This window comes from Dreissena polymorpha, chromosome 5 (assembly GCF_020536995.1).
Source record: "Dreissena polymorpha isolate Duluth1 chromosome 5, UMN_Dpol_1.0, whole genome shotgun sequence".
NCBI classification, from domain to species: Eukaryota; Metazoa; Mollusca; class Bivalvia; order Myida; family Dreissenidae; genus Dreissena; species Dreissena polymorpha.
In genome coordinates this window covers 35822873-35848247 of record NC_068359.1, presented here as the reverse complement: position 1 = coordinate 35848247, position 25375 = coordinate 35822873, and the positions used below count along the sequence as shown (strand labels likewise).

Genomic DNA, 25375 nt, shown 5'->3' with positions numbered 1-25375 from the left:
TAACTCTTCTGTAATGGATATAGTACAAATACGTATAAACAATTTATGTTTAAATCCTTAATTATGCTCTTTTGTTAAAACTTATAATAAACATATTACAGTGTGACATTTAATATGAATATGCATAAACCTCAAACATATTTATTTTTTTATTTATATATATATATATTTTTTAAATCTTACATACCGGAAAGTAACGTCTTATACTTAGTAACTTAATTACTTAAACTTAAAAAAATACATACTCAAGTGAAATTCTTACTATTACTCATACCCACCTTTTTAAACTTCCGTTTTGAGAACATTAGATACCGATAATTTATGTCTTATATTTAGGACAATTTACCTTGCATAAGCACATTTGCTTGTTTTTGTGTGTTCATATGTTTTATTTTATTCTTTTTCTTCTATGTCTCTACTAGGGACAAGTCTTTTATTGAGTTTTCTTCTTACTTTTGTGATTATCTCTTTTTACTTTTTCTCTTTTTACTTCTTCAAGTCTATGGAATATTCATCTTTTTGTATTCCTAATTATTGTTTTCTATTTTTGTTTGTATGTATGGACATCTTATGTCCTATAATAGAAACAAACTGGACATGTTTTAAGATAGAAACTAACTGGACAAGCACATACAATTACCATTTACACACCCTCCACCTACTTAAATGATTAAATTATGTACTTTAAATGTTAAAGGATTAAACAATAAAGACAAACGAATAAAAATCTTCAAATGGTTAGACGAAAAAAAATATAGTATATGCCTTTTACAAGAATGTCATTGGACACCTACTTTAGCACAAACCTTAAAAGATGAATGGGACGGAGAAATCTATCTCAGTGGAGAACATACTAATAAACAAGGCATTGCCTTTCTGATAAAAAATAATATAGGGGTCACAGTCGATAACTTTAAGGAAATAATAATTGGTAGACAAGCAAGTATAGATATCAAAATACACGAAACACAAATAACACTAATCAACGTCTACGGCCCTAACATAGACGATTCCACATTTTACGAAACATTACAATCCTTTATAATTAATAACCAAGATAAAAATATTATAATCGGTGGTGATTTCAATACTGTCCTGAACCCTTTATTGGATAAAAAGAATGGAAACCTTTATACTCATACTAAAAATAGAAACATTTTAAATAACATAATTGTAACCTACAATATGATAGATATCTGGCGTACAGTATACCCAAACGAAAGCAAATTCACCTGGCACTCAAACACAAAACCAACAATATTTTGTAGATTAGACTATTTTTTAATATCTGAATCTCTTTGCAACATTATTGACACATGTAACATAAAACCAGGATTTATGACTGACCACTCTATAGTTGAACTTAAACTCCACAATATACAACCTGAAAGAGGCCCAGGATACTTTAAAATTAACAACAGCATTTTATTAGATACACAATATCAAACACAAATAAAACAGGAAATATTAAATACAGTTCAAAATAATAAAGATGCAAACCCAAACACCTTATGGGAAGTAATTAAAGGAAATATACGTAACACAACAATTAGATACACATCTTTTAAACAAAAAGAAACACACAAACTTGAAACGGACACCATCAAAACCATTGAAACACTTGAAAAACAATTGCATCAAACAAACACAAATGATACCACCGACATTGAAAATGAAATAACATTAAAAAAACAAATATTAGATGGAATCTATCATACACATCTCAATGGAATAATACTAAGAGCGCGTGCACAGCATGTTGAACACAATGAAAAAAATACAAAATATTTCGCAAACATTGAAAAACGTAGAAGTGAACAAAAAACTGTACACAAATTAGTAGTCAATGGCAAAGATATAACAAACAGAACTCAAATACTAGAAGAACAACGTTTATTTTTCGAAACCCTCTATAAAAGAAAAAATGTTGAAAATAACATCCTTTTTAAAAATACACACCACGCTTTAAACCAGGAGGAAAAACAACTGTGCGACGGATTGCTTAATGAATATGAATGTGGATTAGCCCTAAAAGAAATGCAAAATAACAAAAGCCCAGGATCTGATGGCATCACAATCGAATTTTATAAAATATTCTGGAATGATATAAAAACACATCTAATTAATTCACTTAACTATTCATTTAACAACGAAAACTTAACTACGCTACAAAAACAAGGTATTATATCACTTATTCCAAAACCTGGAAAAAACTTAGAATCATTATCAAACTGGCGCCCGATAAGTTTACTTAACAATGATTATAAAATTGCAACTAAAAGTATAGCAAACAGAATAAAAAAAATATTACCATCAATCATTTCAAAATCTCAATCTGGTTTCATAAAAGGACGTTACATTGGTGAAAACGTTCGTCTTATCCAAGAATGCATAAACTATTTCAACAATTCAAATAATCCTGGTCTAATATTCTTTGCAGACTTTGAAAAGGCATTCGATTCGCTTGATCATTCATTTATGTTCTCTTGCTTAGAAAATATGAACTTTGGTGAAAGTCTCATTCAATGGGTCAAACTATTCTATACCGATATTAACAGTATAATCATTAACAATGGCTTCTTTTCAAACAGTTTTAACATCGAACGAGGGGTTCGACAAGGATGTCCACTCTCATCATCCCTATTTATTATTTGCATCGAGTATCTATCACATCACATCCAATCAAATAAACACATAAAAGGCATATCACTAGAACCTGACGAAGAAATCAAACAATCCCTATTTGCTGACGATGCAACTTATTTTTTAAATGACAATTACGATTCTTTCCATAACCTTATAGAGTCGCTAACCCTTTACGGAACGACATCGGGTCTTAAACTAAACAAAAGTAAATGTACTGTGCTACGAGTAGGTAAATTAAAACAAAGTAATGTTCAATATAATAAAGAAATGAAATTTAATTGGACATCCGATGAAGCCACAACGTTAGGAATTACTTTCACAAATAATGAAAAGGATACAGTTCTAAAAAACATACTACCTAAATTACAGAATTTTAAAAACTGCTTAAAATCATGGCATCATCGTAAACTTACACTTATTGGAAAAAACACAGTATTGAAAACGTTTGCACTTCCTAAGTTAATATATGTATTTACAGTTCTCCCAAATCCACCAATTGATGTTATTAACGATATAAAATCTGCAATATTTAATTTCATATGGGACGGTAAACCTGATAAAATAAAAAGAACTCAGCTAATTCAATCTGTAGAAAATGGAGGTATCCAATTAACGAACATTGACTCATTCTTGAATGCAATCAAATGCAGCTGGGTTAAAAGATACCTAGATAGTACCAATACGAGTAAATGGAAATTATTCTACCAGAAAATCCTAAAAAAATATGGTGACTCCTTACTCTTTGAATGTAACATCAGCAATACTATCTTACATGAAATTGCAAACGAAAACATATTTCTGTCTGATGTTCTATCAGCGTGGAGTGATGTCACTCATAATTTAGAAACCCAAACCAGCAGTAAAACAATAATATGGAATAATAAAGACATAACGTCAAACAATAAGACGTTTTTCTATAAAGACTGGTTTGAACGAAGCATTAAATATGTCGACCAACTATATGACTACAGAATTAAGGATTTCTACTCTTTTGATAATATATGCTACATATACGGAATACCTTCAAATAATTTTCTGAAGTACTACACACTAATCAAAAGCATACCCATACATATTAAATCTGAAATCAATACAAATAATACACCATGTACTCAAACAACATTTGTAGAAAACATACTTGGAAGAAAAAACATAACAAATAAAATATTTTACACACTACAAATTAAAAACCCTACAGAAAACTCCAAAATCAAAAATAAATGGCAAGTCCTTTTTGGAGAAAATGAACTAAATTGGAAACACATATTTACCATGCCATATAAAGCAACAATTGAAAGCACACTGAGAAATTTTCAATATAAATACATCCATAGAATTATAGCTACAAATAAATATCTCTATAAATGCAAATTATCTAACTCAAATCTGTGTGACTTCTGCAGTGAAAACATTGAAACTATAGAACATCTTTTTTGGGAGTGCAAACACATCCAGCCTATTTGGAATCAATTAATATCTTTTCTTGAACAACATCAACTAAACATTAAACTATCTTTCTTAGATGTAAGTTTCGGAATTAACTCATTGAAATCAATAGACTGTAATAATATTGTAAATTTTATGGTTATATTGATGAAATATTTTATCTTAAACATGAAGTACAAAAAACAAGTACCAAATTTTAATTGTTTTGTCCATAGTCTTAAACTAAAAATCCAGATTGAGAAAGAAATAGCCCTCAGTAATGACACATTACAAATCTTTGAACAAAAATGGAATCGGATTAAATTCTCATAATGTTTTGTCCACTAATATACATTTCACTCTAATGTTAATTTATCCCTCTAAAATAGTTTTGTTTATTTTTTATTTATTTTTTTCTCAATCGGACAAGATCATTGTGAATATACAACAAAACACACAAGTCCAGTATGCTTTCTTCAGAATTTATACAACTCATCATTGTTCATAACTATTTCTCTGTTGTTCTTTTCTTTTCTCTCTAAAAAAAATATATATATATATTAGCATATCTTGTATAACATGTCTGAACTTTATTGCTTTGTACAATCACTGTGTTGTATGCTCATATACATGTTTACATTGTATGTATGATATTGAATAAAAAAAAAAAAAAAGACAAAAAAAAAAAAAAAAAAAAAAAAAAAAAAAAAAAAAGTTTAAAGGCTTCATTTTCAACCTTTAGATACTGATGAGCAGCCAACAGCATAAAACCTGAACAGACTACGATTAACTTGCAGGCTGTTCTGTTTTTATGCTGTTTGCACATAGCCATTTTTACTTTGCTTCTGAGTGGGAAAGGGTTAAAAGCCGAAAGTGTCATCTCTGATTAGCCTGTGACGACTGGGACATCAGTTGATACACATGCATTAAGCCCCTTTTTCCCAGAACTCATTGGCTTTTTTCATTGTTGTTCATACTGGCAGCAAATGGAATGTTTCCTATTGACTGGAGTTGAAGTTGTTGTAGATGAGATTCTATGTCCAGTGATACAGTATTCACGTTTATTGATCTTCTTTTTCCCTATAGAGGCGTTATATACAAAAATGGCTGCTGGTATTCTGCCACTCAATTGTCGTATTGCATTCAACACGTTCCATTTTTGTAGACCGGATTTGAGTATATAAGTTCACTTGAAATGTGGTGCTAGACTCCTTGTATGTGTGTTGGTAAAAAGTCAGCAGAATATTAGTGTTGAATTCAGATGAAGGTAAGTAAACTGCAAATAAAATATCTCTTTGGAAAAGATATAAAAAAATGACTACATGGTTTATGAAGGATGTTATTTATGCTTTGTAATGACTGGTCAATATAAAAAGGTAACAATAAATGTAATTCAATATATCTGGATGGATACCTGGGCTGTGATAAAAAAAATTGTTTTATGTTTGCCTGTGCACATCTTGTGGCGAATGCTTTCTAATATGGTGGCTTCCGTTATGGATTACAGTACCCGATGTTATTGCATGACATTTCATCTTCAGAATTCAATAAATCTGGTACTAAGTCCGAAATAGGAAAGCAAAGTTGATGGAATAGATGGAACGTTATTAATGACGGTTATTGCTCTATCGAAGTATGATGAACAGACTGCCGCGATTTCTATACTGTGAATTAATTACCTTCTGTTTGATTTGATTTCACATAATGATTACATTAGGTGTTTGGCTTAAATGGAGTTTAAGTAATCGAGTTGAACAGAAATCGATTGGCTGAATATTGCAGCTTTCTGGTTCTGTAGTCATTAAAAGATGCTTTTCCTTTTAATATAATATGTTGAGACCTTAAAGAAAATAGTTTGTTTCTCATCTCATGACTGACAAGCAAATTGCTGCAACTCAACACCTTGTAGACCAAACATATGTTTGTTACATGTAAATGAAATATATTTCATTGATGTTTGTAAAAATGTGGGTCATTAAATCTTGTTTCCAAGGTTCGCCTGAGACATTCAGTCAGATGGACTATGGTGTGTTTAGAAGCTTCTTTCATTTGTTTGGTTGGATCTTTTTGCCGTGTTCAAAAGGGCAAGTAGTAAATCTGGGACGACACTTTTGCATCGGTCTTTAAGCCCCGTTTACCCACAGCAAGTTTTATTCCTGTATATCTATCAAGCCACTCTTATAAAGCAGGCATTGCATGAAGGGAAACAAACAATTATGTAATGTGGCCTTACTGAAAACTATTGATACAATTGATTGAAATACGGCTTCGTTAGCAATCGTTAATATTTAAAGCATCTGAAGGTATTAGTGCAAGTACACTTGAAAGCCCTTTAGAAGTCATTATGACGTATGTTTCATGTTGTGCACTAATTAGGTTGGCTTATTTCAATAAATGCAGTGTAGTGAGTTCAGTGCATAGGACATATGTCCAGGTTTTCCTTCGGTTTATAGCTTGCGGTACTGTCAATGATTTCTTGTTTCCAAAGTTAACTAAAAACATCTTCGTTACCATACAAGCATTCTCAACATTTTGTAATAGAAATGCAAAAATTAAGCTTCAAGAAGTTCTACTGATTTTAAAACATATGAGCCCTGCTTTGAGAAAACCAGGCTTAATGCATGATGTCCGTAAAGTGTTCCATGAATGTGGAAAGAGTCATCACTGATTAGCCTGTGCAGACTGCACAGGCTAGTATGGGACAACATTTTATGCATATCCATAAAGCTCAGTTTTTCCGGAGCAAGGCTCATATTTTAAAGCATCAATTAGGTGATGCATGGTTGTTTCCCTTTGTCTGAAATTCACTTCAAATTGAAATTAAGTCTCTCTAACTACATCATATAAAACTTTTCTGGATTGAAATATTGATTTTTTCAAAACGTTCCCTTTAAACTCTGAACTGACTTTTAGACACTAGAACTTATTATCTCACTTTTTTTGTCTTACTGGAATTTTCTTATAGCTGGATATATGATCTTGTTGATTTTCTTCTATTTGACCCTTTGCATGCTGGGAAATTTGTCGTCTGCTAAAATGTCGTCTGCTGAATTTCTTAAATTAGCATTTTCCTCCATTTTTTTTCAAAGAATACTATAAGAATAGCAAACAGTTTGGATCCTGATGAGATGCCACGTTCTGTGGCGTCTCATCTGGATCCAAACTGTTTGCAATGGCCTTCAAAGTTCGGTTCCAGCACTGAAAGAGTTAATACTGTTCTTCACCGCGGTACTGTCAGATGTTTTAATAAATAGCCTTATATGGAAGAAGGAACAAGTGGCTGGCTACAATGGTGGAGCTTTGCTTGAAAATCAATAGGTGCCATGATGGATGCGACCAATACTGTATCATTTATACTTGTTTACTAGACATATACCCCATCCACTATTTCCCCTCAAGAGACATAGATGTGCTGAATTTACAGGGTCTTGCTACAAGGCCTTTTTGTAAGGAATATCGTACTATCACATCTATGAGAAAGCTAATGCAATGTATGTAAAGTTGCTGAAAATTTCATACCAATGAAATGCCATGTATTGAAATTTGAAATTTTTGCGTATTTTTTTATGGCAATGTATGTTAAAGTTGTACTTGCACAGACTTGTACATTTGTATTTTACATAATAATTAAGTTTTGCAACTTTTGGGAAATTACGTTTAAAAAAAAATAAATGTAGTTTTCTATTGAAAATGTGCTGAAATTTGGCAGTAAATTGTAGCAAACAAAATCACTGTATTTGATTCTTGTAGTTTGCGGTAAGTCCCCGGATCTTTAACAACATTGAAGTAGCCAGTGGTATACCCTAAAATTCACCAGTAAAATTGTACAATTTGCAGCCCCCTCAGTTACTTACATAACTGTTAAAAGATAAGTTAGTTTTAAATGCCAAACAATTTCCCAGACGTAAATAGATCAGAAACCAGCAAGTAATGGAGAAGCTTCATTCTGTGTCATAGTGGAGGTGACAATCTAATTGACTCATTATCTGGGGAATATTTGATCTTGTTTTTATCCATTTTATCAGAATGTTAATTACACCCACCAATAATTGAAAATTGTGTATTACACCCACCAATAATTGAAAATTGTGTTATATTTCCTGTTATATGTGGACCAATTTTATTGTGGAAAGTATTGAAATTGTTAACCTGATTGTTATATGGAACTACTTTCTGTAAAAGTAAATATTTTGTTTGAAAGAAAAAATAAAATGTTGTTGTCATGAAGTTTGCTACATGTATTTTTCTTTCTCTCAAACTTCCAGTTTTTTACTTGTATCCCCCACTGCAAAATGGCAGGGGGATTATAGCAATGCCTTTCGTCAGTCCGTTAGTCAGTTAGTCTGTATGTAACACTTTTGTGTCAACGCCATGTCTCGTATACCCTTTGATTGATTTTCATGAAACTTGCCTTAAATGTTGAGGTCATGGAAACGATGTGCAGAAAGCATTGTACTTTAAGTCAAAGGTTTGAGCCTCTATTTTCACTTCCTCTCCATGTTTATAGTGCCCTTTTAAGGATTTTCATGAAACTTTTGTGCTAAAATGTTAAGGTCATTAAGACGATATGCAGAATGCACAACTCAGTCAAACCTGCTCAAGGTCAGTACACCAGCGCCCTCACACTACTTTGGGGGAAGGGGTCCGCAGCCCTTAGGAGGGGGAATTTTCGCTGCGTTTCCCTTTTTGGGGGATTTTTTTACTCTCTCAGTATTACATTTATACATGTTTGCACTATATTCATTGCATTTTTCATAATTTAGTATGTTTGCAAAGATTTAATTGAATTAGAATTGAGATATAATAATCATGAGACACATCTTTCTATGAAAAAAAAAAATAATTTTTTTTAGGGGGAATTTTTCCCCCAAAAAGGGGAAAAAAGTATACTTTTCAGGTGGGGGACTGCCGCCGAATTTCGGCGGCAGATTTAATAGATTGAGGGCCCTGTACACAATACTTCAGGGTCATACATTTGAGCCTCTATTTGTATGTCAGGTTCATATCTTCTCGGTAACCATGGAAGGATTTTCATGACATTTGTCTACCATGATAAAGTCATTTAGACTTATGTGCAGAAGGCATGGTCAGTCACGCCCTCTCAAGGTCAGGGTCATATTTTAAAGTCAAGAGTTTGAGCCTTTTAATGGTGTCTGGTCCATAAGTCCTTTACCAATTGAAGGATTTTCACCAAATTTTGGCCACAACGTTACTTTAATTGGGACGTTGTGCAAAATGCATCAAGTCCGCCATTCTGGCTATGAAACAAGGTCACCATTTCAAGGTAAAAAATATCTTAGCAGAGGATATTGCTGTCTCTTAGATCTCCTTGTAAATTGTAAGAACTTAAGTGCTATCACTCAAATGACTACCCAATTTGTTTCGGCAACTGATGAATTTGTGTAGAACACTGTTGCTGCCCTGAATTTGCATTTAGATGACATTTACTACCCTTGGAATTTCTGACTACAAAATTTTGGTCAGGAAGGGATGACTGTGTTTGCTTTTGTAAAAAATGATTTGATTCTAGATGTTGAGTTAAAACCTAAACAATGATTTTTAGTTGGTCGCGTTAGCAGCCGACTAAATTTACAGAGCATGTTTTGCAAGTCAGTATGTGCTAAGCTATGCTAAGGACGGTAACTCACTACACTAGGAATGGTTACCGCTGCCTGTCTGCACTGCAGACGACGAATGCTTAGGAGCGTCTGCTCTACTACTGCAGTGTGTGTATTTACCAGCTTGTAAGACGACGTTGGCCAGTCTAGTGTTTATCATTGAAATCTGTACATATTGGCTGCTTTCAGGGAAAACGGGGCTTAATGCATGTCATATAAGATTAGCCTGTGCACACTGATTAGCCTGTGCAATGCGCACAAGCTAATCAAGGACAACAACAGTGAACAACTTCAGTGCCTTCAGCGCTTTGATTTCTTCTCAAAATAGCACATGAATGTGTGTATACAAACGCATTTAATTACTGTAGGTGTCATTTTATAGTTACAGTAACATTGTGGTTGTGTTGTGCAATTTATTAAGACTGCGAGTTACTCGCAGGCTGTTCTGGTTTTATGCTGGTTGCAAAAGCAATTTTCACTTTGCTTTTTATGGGAGGAAAGGGTTAAGTAGAATGTGGTGACAAACGTTGTAATTTGTCTTAATGTATTCATGCTAAATAATGCTCCTAGAATGAATAGACAATTTTCAATGCCAATGCATGATGTGAATACTATATCATGTAGCATAACTAGATACATGTTCACAAGACTGTTTTTAAATACTCATCATTTACTCTCGATATTATTTTCTGAACATGTTAATTTATCAAATTTGCCATAAATTATGTTCACAAAATTACAGTAAATTTAGCATATTTTCTCTGATGAAAATAGGTTGATATATGTTCAGAGTAGAGATTATTACAAATAATTGAGTTAATGTCAAATAAATTATGGGCCATGTTGTTCATTTAATCTATTTTTCTTGAAGTCTCGTTAATAGAGATAAGAAGACACATGATCAATTTTTCAATAGGGATGATCTTTTTAAAAAACATTTTTACTTCAGCAAGAAAATGCATACATACAAAGTGCTGTAAAACATGGTACAAGTCTAAGAGAAAGTCCCAAAATTTGTATTGCCCACAAGGTCTGATGATAACCAGTATTCTTGAAATTATTCCTGGACTTCATATAGGTCTACTGGCTTTGACGGGAGCCTGACAGACTTAAACACAGACTGGAGTAAAATTGATCATCTATTCCTTGAACTTTTGTATATGGGACGCGCTCTGTGAAAAGGGGGTTTAATGCATGTGTGTAAAGTGTTCCCCATTAGCACAGGCTAATCAGAGACGATACTTTCCGCCTGAACTTAATTTTTGCTATGAAGAGACTTTCTGTAAACTAAAAATATCCTCAACGCGGAGAGTGTCGTCCCTGATGAGCCTGTGCGGACTGCTCAGGCTAATCCGGGGCGTTACTTTACGCACATGCATTAAACCACCTTTTCACAAAGCGCGGTCCATATAATTTTAAAATGTCACTACTAAAGACTATGTTGGCGTGCTGATCATTCTTAAGCTTACCGTATACGTGCGCTTATAAGACGCCCTCGCTTATAAGACGCACCCCGACTTCGGACTTTATAATGGGTGGATTTGAGACTGACCCGCGTGTAAGACGCGGTCAAATTTTGCCGTATTCATCGGCCGGAAAATGGCCGAAAAATGGCAGAATGTTAAAGAAAATCATCAATTAGTAAAACACTGAGAATTTTTCAAACTCGCGCTGCATACAATTAGTAATTCACGCAAGTCTGAAAAATAAAACAATCAAACAACAAAGTAAATAATATTTGTTTATTTTATGATATATTAGTGGGTTTTAATTTATTTTCAAGTATTATTCATGCAATAAAAATAATTATCAAATTGACAAAATTTCTAACAATTGTGTATTTATCATTTGCCCTAACAATTGCAAACAATTGCAAACATATTACGTTTGTAATATCAATGCACAAGCAAAATTGATCGTGTCAGTCATCTTGATTGTATTGTTTGACAGGTATTGAAATCTAATAGGCAGATATTTTGAAAGCGTTTAGTTTTATTACCTAGATTATGCAAATTTTACGCCCATTGTCTATCAACAATAGGTAACGCCTACTTTCATAAAATTAGCCAATCGCGTGATAGAGTGATAGACTCCGAAGCGCAGATCAAAATCACGTGTCAAGAAGAAAGCCATATGCTGATAATTGCATGCGGTCGCTCTTTGCTACCGTCGTTGTTGGCCCCTAATTAATAATGTGTCATCGGCATTAGTGGGTCGTCTGAATAAACGTGTTTATTTAACAATTGACAGTTGCAAACTGGTAACTTATTTCAGAGGATACCCTAATTGCCAATTATGTCTTAATTGAAAATTAACGACGTGGAACAAAGACGATCAGGTGATACAAACTTGTCAAATAGCATTTGTAATCGGCAGCATGTTTATTAAACAATTGACAGTTTCAAACTGAGAATTGATTTTGCTGTTGTTTCAAGCATGTTGGCATCGTGTTGCCGCTTACACACGTATACTATAATGGCCAATTTATATGGCATTTAACGACGTCGCACGCAGACAATCAGGTGATAACAACTTTTCAAGAATAATCACGGACAATATAACGTCTTACGCCCCAAAAATAACAAACTTCAAATTAAAAATAATAGACAACAAAATCAGTAACAATACATTTTTAGCCGGATTTTTTTCGAAAAAATCTCGGCTTATAGATTGATGTTGTCGGGCGGGCGGGGGGGGCGGGGGGGGCGGGCGGGCGGGCGGCGTGCTCGAAAATGTTAAAGTTCTTATTTCATGGTATAACTTTGGTATGCTTGGACCTAGAGTCTTCAAACTTGACATGAAGGTTGGCCAGGATTAACAGATGACCACTGGTCATTTCAAGGTCATTCATTTGAAGGTCAAGGTCACTGTGACCTTCAATATAAAAAATGTTAAAGTTGTTATAACTTTGGTATGCTTGGACCTAGAGTCTTGAAACTTGACATGAAGGTTGGCCATAACTAGTTAGTAACCACTGGTCATTTCAAGGTCATTCATTTGAAGGTCAAGGTCACTGTGACCTTGAATGTAAAAATGTTAAAGTTCTTATTTCATGGTATAACTTTGGTATGCTTGGACCTAGAGTCTTCAAACTTGACATGAAGGTTGGCCAGGATTAACAGATGACCACTGGTCATTTCAAGGTCATTCATTTGAAGGTGAAGGTCACTGTGACCTTCAATATAAAAATGTTAAAGTTGTTATAACTTTGGTATGCTTGGACCTAGAGTCTTGAAACTTGACATGAAGGTTGGCCAGAACTAGTAAGTAACCACTGGACATTTCAAGGTCATTCATTTGAAGGTCAAGGTCACTGTGACCTTGAATGTAAAAATGTTAAAGTTGTTATAACTTTGGTATGCTTGGACCTAGAGTCTTGAAACTTGACATGAAGGTTGGCCAGGACTAGTAAGTAACCACTGGACATTTCAAGGTCATTCATTTGAAGGTCAAGGTCACTGTGACCTTGAATGTAAAAATGTTAAAGTTCTTATTTCATGTTATAACTTTGGTATGCTTGTACCTAGAGTCTTCAAACTTGAAATAAAGATTGGCCAGTACTAGAAGATGACCACTGGTCATTTCAATGTCATTCATTTGAAGGTCAAGGTCACTGTGACCTTAAATGTTAAAATGTTAAAATTGTTATAACTTTGGTATGCTTGGACATAGAGTCTTCAAACTTGACATGAAGGTTTGCAAGCACACTTAGATGACCACTGGTCATTTCAAGGTCATTCATTCTAAGGTCAAGGTCACTGTGACCTTGAATGTAAAAATGTTAAAGTTCTTATAACTTTGGTAGGTAAAAATGTTAAAGTTCTTATTCCATGTTATAACTTTGGTATGCTTGTACCTAGAGTCTTCAAACTTGACATAAAGGTTGGCCAGTACTAGAAGATCACCACTGCTCATTTCAATGTCATTCATTTGAAGGTCAAGGTCACTGTGACCTTCAATGTTAAAATGTTAAAATTGTTATAACTTTGGTATGCTTGGACCTAGAATCTCAAACTTGACGTAAAGGTTTGCAAGCACACTTAGATGACCACTGGTCATTTCAAGGTCATTTATTTGAAGGTCGAGGTCACTGTGACCTTGGATGTAAATATGTTAAAGTTGTTAATACTTTGGTATGCTTAGACCTAGAGTCTTCAAACTTGATATGAAGGTTGGCCAGAACTAGTAGATGACCACTGGTCATTTTAAGGTCAAGGTCACCGTGACCTTGAATGTAAAAATGTTAAAAAATAAAAAAATTGAGATCAAACTTTCCTAATTGTCAATTCAAGTTCATATTTGTGACCTTAAATGTTATTGTTGTTCATGTATATGCATGCATTCAAAACATAACACAAGGTTTGCTCATGCCTTGAAAAGTACTTACATTTCATTTTGACCTTTGAACAATATTTCAGTAATTTAAGTATTGCATTGACAAAAACACGAAAGGTACTTTCCTGTCATTTAAATCAAAAATCCGGCTTCAATGCGGTCATCTCCGACCGCGGAACTCTTGTATTACAAATAAATCGGTAACTGAACATAGCGTTCCGATACACGGTACGGGCCAATACAGACTTTAGAGAAAATGCAAATGGCTGCCGCGATGATTCAAAACAACTGACAAGTGTCCAACTTGGCTAGCATAAGCCCAGTAAACTCGATATTTTGAATTTTTGTGTTTATTTTCACCAGTATCTCGCTTATAAGACGCGACCCCAACTGTAACTTATTAATTTAAGTCTCAAAAATGCGTCTTATAAGCGCACGTATACGGTATGTGATAGCAAATGGTGTCTACTTTTGTAAGAATTTGATAGCCTTCTTTTAGAATATGTCTGAGGGTATTCATGATGAGACCATAACACTTGGACAAAAAACCTATTTAAAGAACAACTCTTTGTTATATTTATTGTAACCTACTTTCCTTGAGTTGAGTATTTACCTTACATCACTATGGTAACCAAATATAAACAAGAATTATTCACCTGTGTTACAAGAGAGGTAACAAGATGCTGCTGTTATTCTTCTTAGAGGTTTTTCCTTGGAACTGGCCATCTGTTGAAATATGGCCTGTATTTAAGAAGTTTGTTCTTTTTGTAAAATGCTAATTTTGAGCTATAACGGTCATCGTAAATCAGTTGTCCATTGTGCTTCATTATGTGTTACGCGTCATCCACTAAAAGATCGTGTCATCAACTTTCAGGCTGCCCGTAAACACTGTATAAGCCACTTTTTATGCCCCTGAAGGGTGGCATATAGTTTTTGAACTGTCCGTCTGTCAGTCAGTCAGTCAGTCTTTCCGTCCAAAAACCTTTAACATTGGTCATAACTTTTGCAATATTGAAGATAGCAACTTGATATTTGGCATGCATGTGTATCTCATGGAGCTGCGCATTTTGAGTGGTGAAAGGTCAAGATCAAGTCATCCTTCAAGGTAAAAGGTCAAATATATGACAATATATTACAGAGGTTGAATGGATTCCACATGTTTAAGCAGTTTTCTTTATATGGTCAGGGGTGTGATTTTTCCGCATATCCGCGGATTTCCGCAGATTGTTTTGTCCCGGGGGTCATTTCTGAGATTCGCGTAAATTCGTTAAAATAAATGTGGGGGAGAGGGGGTACCACCAATTCCGCGGACGTATTTTAAGTGGCCCGCGAACTCTGTCCGCATTCTACACTGGTAGATTCTGCCTAAGCATTTTTAGAACGAGCGATATAATTGGCTGTCGTTTCCCAATCTTCCAGTTAAAATCAGTTTCTTAAAATGTGATTGGTATTTCAAAGCTGATTCATTAGCAAATTGCGCCGTTGTGAAATGAAAATTAAGAGTATTGAAATGACAAATAGCAATCAAATTAACAACTGACATCATATAGTTTGATAGGAATAATGAAATGTGTTTGTCAACGAAAAAGACTACGTTTTAGATACAAGCAACACATATTTTGTTTAGAAATGTGCATAGTGAATTTGTGTCACGGAAACCATTGTTTGCAAAATTGAGTTCACTGTTCAGTCTACTCGCAAAGTAAAACAATTAAGAAGACGATCGTTCAAACATGGATATAGACAAACATGATATGATTTATATGTTAGTGGATCTGTGTATTATCAGATTCATATGCATATTCTGCTTTATTATGTTTGTCACGCTGTTCAGTTAACTGAGATAGCATTGAACTGAAGATGTGAAATGCAAGATATTGAAGGTAAACAAATTAAATCTATTTATTTAACTCAGTTTAATACATCATTAACACAAGATGAACACTCGAGTGTGTTTGTTCATATTTAGTCCATTTACTGTGATTCAATACATTGAAAAACTGCTGCTATTGATCACAATACATACTGTTTACTTTGCATCCTCAGTATGTTAACTGTGAAGTTTAACAGGTTTTTATGCCCCCTTTCGAAGAAAAGGGGGCATATAGTGATTGGACTGTCCGTCTGTCTGTCTTTCCGTCACACTTTGCGTTTAGGTTTCGAAAAATGCTCATAACTTCTTTGTCCCTTGAGATATAACCTTCATATTTGGTATGCATGTGTATATGGACAAGGCCTTTCCATAAGCACAAAAATTTTGACCCCTGTATCCTTGACCTTGAAGTTAGGTCCGCGTTTAGGTTTCAAAATGTGCGTTTAGGTTTCGAAAAATGCTCATAACTTCTATGTCCCTTGAGATATAACCTTCATATTTGGTATGCATGTGTATATGGACAAGGCCTTTCCATACTCACAATTTTTTTTACCCCTATGACCTTGACCTTGAACTTAGGGTCCGCGTTAAGGTTTCGAAATCTGCGTTTAGGTTTCGAAACATGCTCATAACTTCTATGTCCCTTGAGATATAACCTTCATATTTGGTATGCATGTGTATATGGACAAGGCCTTTTCATACGCAAATTTTTTTTGGACCCCTGTGACCCTGACCTTGAACTAAGGGTCCGCGTTTAGGTTTCAAAATCTGCGTTTAGGTTTAAAAAAATACTCATAACTTCTATGTCCCTTGAGATATAACCCTCATATTTGATAAGCATGTGAATATGGACCAGACCTTTCCATACGCACACAAATTTTTACCCCTGTGACCTTGACCTTGAACTTAGAGTTTGCGTTAAGGTTTCAAAATCTGCGTTTAGGTTTTGAAAAATGCTCATAACTTCTATGTCCCTTGAGATATAACCTTCATATTTGGTATGCATGTGTATATGGACAAGGCCTTTCCATACGCACACAAATTACCCCTGTGACCTTAACCTTGAAGTTAGGGTCCGCGTTTAGGTTTCGAAATCTGTGTTTAGGTTTTGAAAAATGTTCATAACTTCTATGTCCCTTGAGATATAAACTTCATATTTGGTATGCATGTGTATACAGACAAGGCCTTTCCATACGCACACAAATTTTGACCCCTGTGACCTTGACCTTGAACTTAGGGTCCGTATTTAGGTTTCGAAATCTGCGTTTAGGTTTCGCAAAAAGCTCATAACTTCTATCAAGCGTATATAGGGGGCATAAGTCATCCCATGGTGACAGCTCTTGTTATAAAGAAATATTTTTATGAAGTTCAAGAATTTGTTTATTTTAATGTCTGCTTTAAGGTTTGTCATTGCGTTATGCGCGCCATTCGCGTAGTCAAAATCAGTCAACCGAATTTTCCTCCCCTCTGACTTTGCCTCAATGATCACACCCCTGATGGTGAAATCTTGTGAACACTATCTGCTCCAAACAGTTTAGTTCCTTGAGGTTTCAGCTGAGTGACTATGGACCTTTTGCCCTTTTGTCTTGGTTAATTAGCCATTTGTTGAATTAAAAAAGAATGACCTTTGATTTCAGTGTTCATGGACTGTAATATTAAATAAATTAACATAGGTTCAGTTATTCTCAGTTAGTCTCATCAGAAGTACTGACTTAACATGCAGTCTGCGAAATAAGTGCACGCCTGGCAGCTTGGGCGTGTAAATTATAGCTCGGGCCTATTAAAATTGCCATATTGTACGCCCGTCGGGCCAGTAGAAATTCCGTCTATCAATATTGTTTACGTTTTTAAGTGTGATAAACGTCATTATTTTGTGAGTACTTCGCGAAGATTTCCGACAAAACTTCGTTCAACTTTGCCTAAAATACGAGATTCAAACGTGTTCCGATTGGCCCATACATTCAACGGTCATTTTCGAGTCGTCACCCAGGCCACGTGGTGAACAATTTAGACTGGTTATTTACTATTGGCACACGTCATGCTGATGTGTTTACTGCTGAAGTAAACCAATCGACGTCCACTGCTTGCATTTCCGGAATAAACATCGTTTTACTTTGTTACCATGTGTGTGTGTTTATTTCCAAAGTTGTAAGTCCCTACGCGCATAAGGCTGCATAATGCTTAAATACGTAGCTGGAGCGAAGCCTGGCAAGAAACTGCCCACTACTGATCGTAAGTCAACAAATGACTATGAAAAATCACGGAAACGTGAATTTCAAGAAAATTGGTTAAAAATCGGTGATGAAGGAGAAGCTACTTCTGTAAGACAGAGTTTAATAAGCTTTGCTTAAAAACACAGAATAAGAAAAAAGTCAACATATATGATAAAAGTATGCCATCTATGCCTTCACTTAAAGTAAACTTCTGGAAAACAACTATCAGGTTGCTTGTTTTACAGGATATGGTTTCTGACGAAGAGGATCTCCAGGATGGCAGTGATGATGAGATGAACGAAGAAGTTTTTTATCACATGTTAAAGAGTTATGATTAATAAAGGAAATAATTACCTTGACTTGTTATATTGTGTTGCAATTGTTTTTGCAAAAGGCTTTACAGTTAACATACCCTGGATACAATTTTACTTTTTAATAGATTATCTGCTATTGAAAGATGAAACCCTTAAGCAGGGTGTATATTTTAACAAATTTTTTTTTTGGCTAGTAATTTTGCTGCTGGGCTACTTGTCTTCACCATTCCAGTAGCCCGAATGGCTAGTCGATAAAATGAACTAACGTGAAGACTGAACATGGGTGACTTCTTTAGTCGTAGTTTGATATAAAAGTGTACTATATTTTGAGGTTAGCATTTTGTTGGGTTGAAATGTGTAACAATTATGTTCTGTCCTTTTTATGCCCCCCTTCGAAGAAGAGGGGGTATATTGCTTTGCTCATGTCGGTCGGTCTGTCGGTCAGTCTGTGGGTCGGTCGGTCCGTCCACCAGGTGGTTGTCAGACGATAACTCAAGAACGCTTGGGCCTAGGATCATGAAACTTCATAGGTACATTGATCATGACTCGCAAATGACCCCTATTGATTTTGAGGTCACTAGGTCAAAGGTCAAGGTCACGGTGACCCGAAATAGTAAAATGGTTTTTGGATGATAACTCAAGAAGGCTTATGCCTAGGATCATGAAACTTGATAGGTAGATTGATCATGACTAGCAGATGACCTCTATTGATTTTCAGGTCACTAGGTCAAATGTCAAGGTCACGGTGACCCGAAATAGTAGAATGGTTTCCGGATGATAATTCAAGAACGCTTATGCCTAGGATCATGAAACTTGATAGGTAGATTGATCATGACTAGCAGATGACCCCTATTGATTTTCAGGTCACTAGGTCAAAGGTCAAGGTCACGGTGACCCGAAATAGGAAAATGGTTTCCGGATGATAACTCAGAACGCTTATGCGTAGGATCATGAAACTTGATAGGTACATTGATCATGACTCGCAGATGACCCCTATTGATTTTGAGGTCACTAGATCAAAGGTCAAGGTCACTGTGACCCGAAATAGTAAAATGGTTTCCGGATGATAACTCAAGAACGCTTATGCCTAGGATCATGAAACTTGATAGGTACATTGATCACGACTGGCAGATGACCCCTATTGATTTTCAGGTCACTAGGTCTAAGGTCAAGGTCACAGTGACCCGAAATAGTAAAATGGTTTCCTGATGATAACTCAAGAAAGCTTATGGCTAGGATCATGAAACTTCATAGGTACATTGATCATGACTCGCAGATGACCCCTATTGATTTTCAGGTCACTAGGTCAAAGGTCAAGGTCACAGTGACAAAAAACATTTTTACAAAATGGCTGTCACTACAACTGAGAGCCCATATGGGGGGCATGCATGTTTTACAAACAGCCCTTGTTTGCAATGCTATAAATGTAACTGTTTCCATTATCTCTATTTGCAGGTCTCTCTTAACTTATGGATTGGCGCTATGGATTAACAGCAAGGAACATTTGGTATGTACTAAATAATGAAGGGATTTCTTGCACTATGCATACCATTAAGTTAAAAAAAGTTACCTATTTATCTTGGTTGTGTCAAAAGCCTGGGGCTCATCAGAACACTCCTAGGTAGGGTAACTGAAAATGATACTAATAAGTGTCTGAAGATTGATCATTTAAATGACCACTGAATATGGATGGAACTCAAGACATCTCAAGGTCAAAATCATAACCATTACTCCTTGGGGCTGTTGAATATCATATTATTTATGAGGGTGGACATGCGTATCGTTGTCAGGTTTCTAGTCAAATTTATTTTAAGGAAGTCATTGCCCTTTGATTATTAATATGTCATTTTTAGCTCGGCTGTTTTCAGAGAAAACCAGAGGTATTGTCATAGCCAGCTCCTCGTGTCCGTGTCGGCCGTCGTGTCCGTCGTCGTCCGCTAAAACCTTAACATTTTGTTAAGGTTTTGAACATTGCTTCTAAAATAAAAGTGCTTCCACCAACAACATTGAAACTTCATATGTAGCTGCACCTTGATGAGTTCTACACACCACACCCATTTTTGGGTCACTAGGTCAAAGGTCAAGGTCACTGTGACCTCTAAAAAAACAAAATTCTGACAAGCTTTCGCAGTCGAGCCTGGCACTCGTTATGCGGTGCTCTTGTTAGCTCATCTGAGCATGTAACCGCCTTTCCATGGTGTGGGGAGTAAGAACCATTGAGAGTCTTGACGGGATCAATTTCTTTTTATTAAGAAGATTGGTTTACTGTCGATTTACTTTTACTTTCAATGTCACTTTCACTCATTACATGGTATACAGAAGAACAAACGTCCTGAGTAAGGAAATGAGTGCTTGTCTGTTAACAAGCATGATTGACCGCCAATTGGGGTAGTTTTCTATAATAGAACTATACTGAAACCTTGTGAATACTCTAAAACTGTCTCATTTTTTGTCCAACTTCATGAAACTTGCTCAGAACATGACATTGTGTTTTATTGATATATCAACTGAGTTCAACAATTGTTCTGGTTTGTTGAGAAACATGGCCACCAGAAGCAGGAGCAGTTTTCTTTATGTTTGCTTTATCGAAACCTTGCGAACATTCTAGAAGTCACATGTATATTTCAAATCAACATAAAACTTTATCAAAACATTTGCTCATATGGTATCTCTGGTTTAAAAAAAATGCTTCTGGGTAAAAAGCAAGGTCAAAAGCTACATTTATTATAGTTTATGCATATCAAAGTGACACAGAATTTGACCATGACAGAGATAACTATGTTGATTGTGAAGTTAAATTTAGAGCTATTTTCAATTTTCCTATAATCTGTTTATAAAGAATACCATTAATAATTGATTATTAAACTATTGTGTGTGCGGTGGTTGTTCAAAGGTCATTGTAGGCTATGATAATAAAACCTTTTCTGAACTGTTTGGCAGATTATTTCAACCTTTTGTTTGCTCAAATTGGAGTTAAGCTTTGACGTCATTGCAAAACTGGTTTATCAACTTGTATACGATTAGTGATACACTTCTGCTATTATTGATTGCAAGTCGTTTTTCGAAATAGCAATTTAACAATTGCGATGACGTGTGAAAGCACATGTTGTAAACAATTATCAGGGACAATTTATTGGATGTGAATTTGATAGGTGAGTTGCCTGTTCTATTTTCATTAATACAAGGTGTACTGATATGCATCTGAGTCAAAGCACTACTGTAGATACAGTGTAGTTCATTATAAAAAAGAAATATCTTTAAAAAAGATAAACAGCGTTGAAAGTTCAATGACTGAGATCATTGATAGCGAATGTCTTTTTCTGTGCAGTTCATAGCTGCATCACACGCAGTAAGGGATGTTACGCGGAGTTTTCGCGGCTTATTTTACATTATTACATATTGCTGGTCATAAACCTATAGATACAAAACAGAAAACCAAAAGAAGAATGGAAGTTAAATTTAAACATACGAGTCAACCGGCCACACGCGAAGTATCCGTATTTATAGGCGCGTTCTTCGAACAAATCTGTTTTAGTGGTTTGTCGGACATTGCTATATGATTCGATTATTAACAGTTTCGAGAATCATCGTGCTCATGCTTAATACAATAGTCAATATGGTGGAATAATTATTGTTAAATTAATCTAAAATAATATTTATCATTGTATTGTTGAAAACCCAATCTATTATTGACATATCATAATTATATTGCTGAATATCTTCATTTAACATATTTCTGGTCTAAAGAAAATTCCAGGTCACCTAGTTCACGGATAGAGTCTTTATTATATAACGATTATTTTACTGGCTGCGAACTCCAGTGATGAACTGTATATAAACTCTGACTTTCACACACTGGCCTCGAATTGACCCGAAACCTCGCTGGTTGAAATGCAATGCATAGCCTTTAGTATAAACGCTTTTGCGCTGGTAATTCTCTGAAAATAAAAGGTGTACGCACAAACTGTATTTATGTCGAGAATTGATTGTAAAACTGTTCTATCTATTGAGCCTTTTCATTAGAGATAAAATTGTTTCATGCAGTAAAACAGTGTTACAATAACGCGGATATGTTTCCAATGTTCTGGTGTTATACTCAAATCAGCCAATGGAATAAATGAAGTGTATTCATTCGTACCTAGCCGCGGGAAATTTTATTTGAATATTATTGGACACTTACAAAGGTCAGGTCAGGTGAAAAGCTGGCTTAATACAGCTTACGCCGAAAAAGCATTCAAGTGTAACCAAGAATAACTACATTTGTAACAACCACCACTACTTGAGTTGTTTCAGAATGTAAAATTTATATTTAAAAAACACATCAAAGTGTGATTTGCCTAATTTATCTTATGATATGATAATACAAATGTGTTAGTTACTGTAAAATGATTAATCGTTCATTGGTAAAATCATGCATTGCATTCATGTTGCACATATATAATCTTACATTTTGGATATTTAAATATGTGTACTGATTTGTCAATTCAGATATCTTTGGATATTAACTAAAAGACAAATTATTTTTTTTTGCAATATTATTTTTAAAAGAAAATGTATGTATAATTATATTATACAGTTACAAGCTCTTAACACTGACAATTAAGAATTGAACTTAAGAAGAAAGGCAGGCGGCCCCTTTTTCAAGGTTAGAAATATAGAATTGTACATTTGACCCAAATTATAAGGATAAAAATATATTGTTGCAATAAAGGTTGCAAAGCACTGAATGTTGTAAAGCAAATTGTGATGCTGTTATATCACTTGATTGATAAGTTGTTGATTATCCCAAACTGATCCTTGTAAGATTGTGATTACAATGGTTGGCCAAGGTTTTATTCTTTGACCGGGATAAGTTGATTATGATAAGTGTGATATGGTATTCACCCATGGACTGGTTGTAATTGACATTGGATGGCATTTACATGGTCATATAGACGCATGCCCACCCACACATTCTGACAGTATCCAGATTGACTGATTCAAAAGAGCATAAGCAGTAAACGAGGACTAAACCATTTCTACAGGGAGCAGTGGTCTAATGGTAGGACGCTGGCGTAGGGATCGAGAGGTCCCGGGTTCGTATCCCGCCCTGACCACTGGAATTTCCTTGAGCAAGAAATTTATCCCACATCTGCTCCTCTCCACTCAGGTGTATATATGGGTACCTGTGAGGGAAATATGCCAATGTGCCGTGGCTGCATACTGCGCCAAGATGTCAACGGACGACTTATGACCCAGTGATCAGGGAAAACTGTAAAGCGCCTTTGAAAGCACATCTCGAGAATGAAAAGGGCGCTATATAAATGTGGTATATATAAAAAAAAAAAAAATGTCGCCGAATGTTGAAAAGTGTACAGCCACACACACACTCGAACCTGGGACACCTCGCATACAGGGCGTGTGCTCACCCGACTGAGCTTACCGGGCAGTCACACATCTTTCCATCAAATCCCACTTAAGTTCAGTACAGTGACACATAAAACTATTAACAGTAAAGGGTCAAATGATAATCAAAAACGGGATACTGTTATTGGTGAGTTTATATTCCTTTTATAGTTGTAAGTTTAAGTTAACATGTTTTTGGTCAGTCCATGTTTACCTTTTTTTGTAAGAATTTCCAGTAAAAAAGGAGAAATGATTTTTTTCTGAAATTTGATATGCATGCCAAAGCACTTTGTTCTGTGATCTTTTTCCTTTATTACTTTAAAAAATGACTGAAGTGGGATAGCCCTATTGAAAAAATTAATGCTCTTTGTCAGTGTTTGTTGTAGTAAAACAATGTTCTTAATAAGTGCATGATATGATCTGTCTGCAGTTAGGCCAAGCACTGAAAAAGAGATTAAAACTGATTGTCACTTTGCTTTGTCTTTCACCCCATTCATATTCGCCAGTGTTTTCAAGATTATTTTAGTCAACCAACAATTTCTATTGAACGTTTTAGCAACATCTTGAGATTTGCCTGAGCTGTTTTTCTAAAATATTTTACGTTCTTTTTATTTTAAGCCTTTGAAGGGTTAGCGTTAATGCACAATTCCGCAAGAAATGGAAAAGTTGTGCTGTATAATTAGTTGTGGTTGCTATTTGGTGTTTTCCGGTGTCAAGAAAAAGTAATTTCTCATGTTCTTAAATTAACTGCACATTGTGTCTTTCTTAACTAATTTTAAACTGCATTTTTTTACGTTCCCCAACAACCTATTAAAACGCCATGCATCATTAATATTTTACATACTTTAAACTGTAGGTATATTTTATTTGAAGCCGTTAATGAAATCTCTTAACTGTCCTTTTTTGACCTATAAGAAACACATGTGGCTTGTACAAACAATATGTTGCCATGTAATGCACAAATGAATGCAACAGGCTGTTGGCTTTCAGAATGGGGCCTTAAACAGTTTTCTTTCTGGGTTTTTCTTGCAACTGTGGCAGATTTGGCACAGTGGAACATTGCTTTTGGTGTTGATTAATCAGGAATAATGTTTTCCATTTGGTATGTCTGCCCGATTGCCTGGCTGCATATTAACACTCTTTCAGTGCTGGAACCGAATTTTGAAGGCCTTTGCAAACAGTTTGGATCCAGATGAGACGCCACAGAACGTGGTGTCTCATCAGGATCCAAACTGTTTGCTATTCTGATAGTATTCTTTAAAAAAAAATTGAAGAAAATGCTAATTTAAGAAATTCAGCAGACGACATTTTAGCAGATGACTAATTTCCCAGCATGCAAAGGGTTAAGAATTATTGTTTGACTCCAATTGAGCTAATTGGGTAAGGGTTAGAAACAAAATTCAAATAAGCATCATATATGTGTCTACTGTTATATGGCACCTGAACAGTCAGTTGACAATTATTTTACACTACACTGTAACTCCATTATGAAGTTGATGACGGGTCTAAGTCTTAAGACAGCGTTATAAACAAATTTGTGTTATAAATTCTGAGAATTCATAATTA

General features: G+C 35.1%; 1 protein-coding gene and 1 long non-coding RNA gene across 10 annotated transcripts in view; one reads left to right on the top strand and one right to left on the bottom strand.

Annotated features, from left to right (window-relative positions):
* The window catches only part of LOC127881608 (plasma membrane calcium-transporting ATPase 2-like), a 178367-nt gene that overhangs the window by 24856 nt on the left and 128136 nt on the right, over nt 1–25375 (top strand). For 8 of the 9 annotated variants that reach the window (XM_052429634.1, XM_052429633.1, XM_052429627.1 and 5 more), the window contains exon 3: nt 19880–19931. The gene's annotated coding sequence lies outside the window, so the exon portion shown is untranslated. Of the gene's footprint in view, nt 1–19879; nt 19932–21411; nt 21577–25375 lie in introns of those variants that run through there. The other variant, XM_052429629.1, reaches the window with a different exon arrangement.
* The window catches only part of LOC127881714 (uncharacterized), a 515289-nt gene continuing 502330 nt past the window's right edge, over nt 12417–25375 (bottom strand). The window contains exon 3 of the long non-coding RNA XR_008050213.1: nt 12417–13154. This is a non-coding gene — a long non-coding RNA (uncharacterized LOC127881714). The remainder of the gene's footprint in view (nt 13155–25375) is intronic.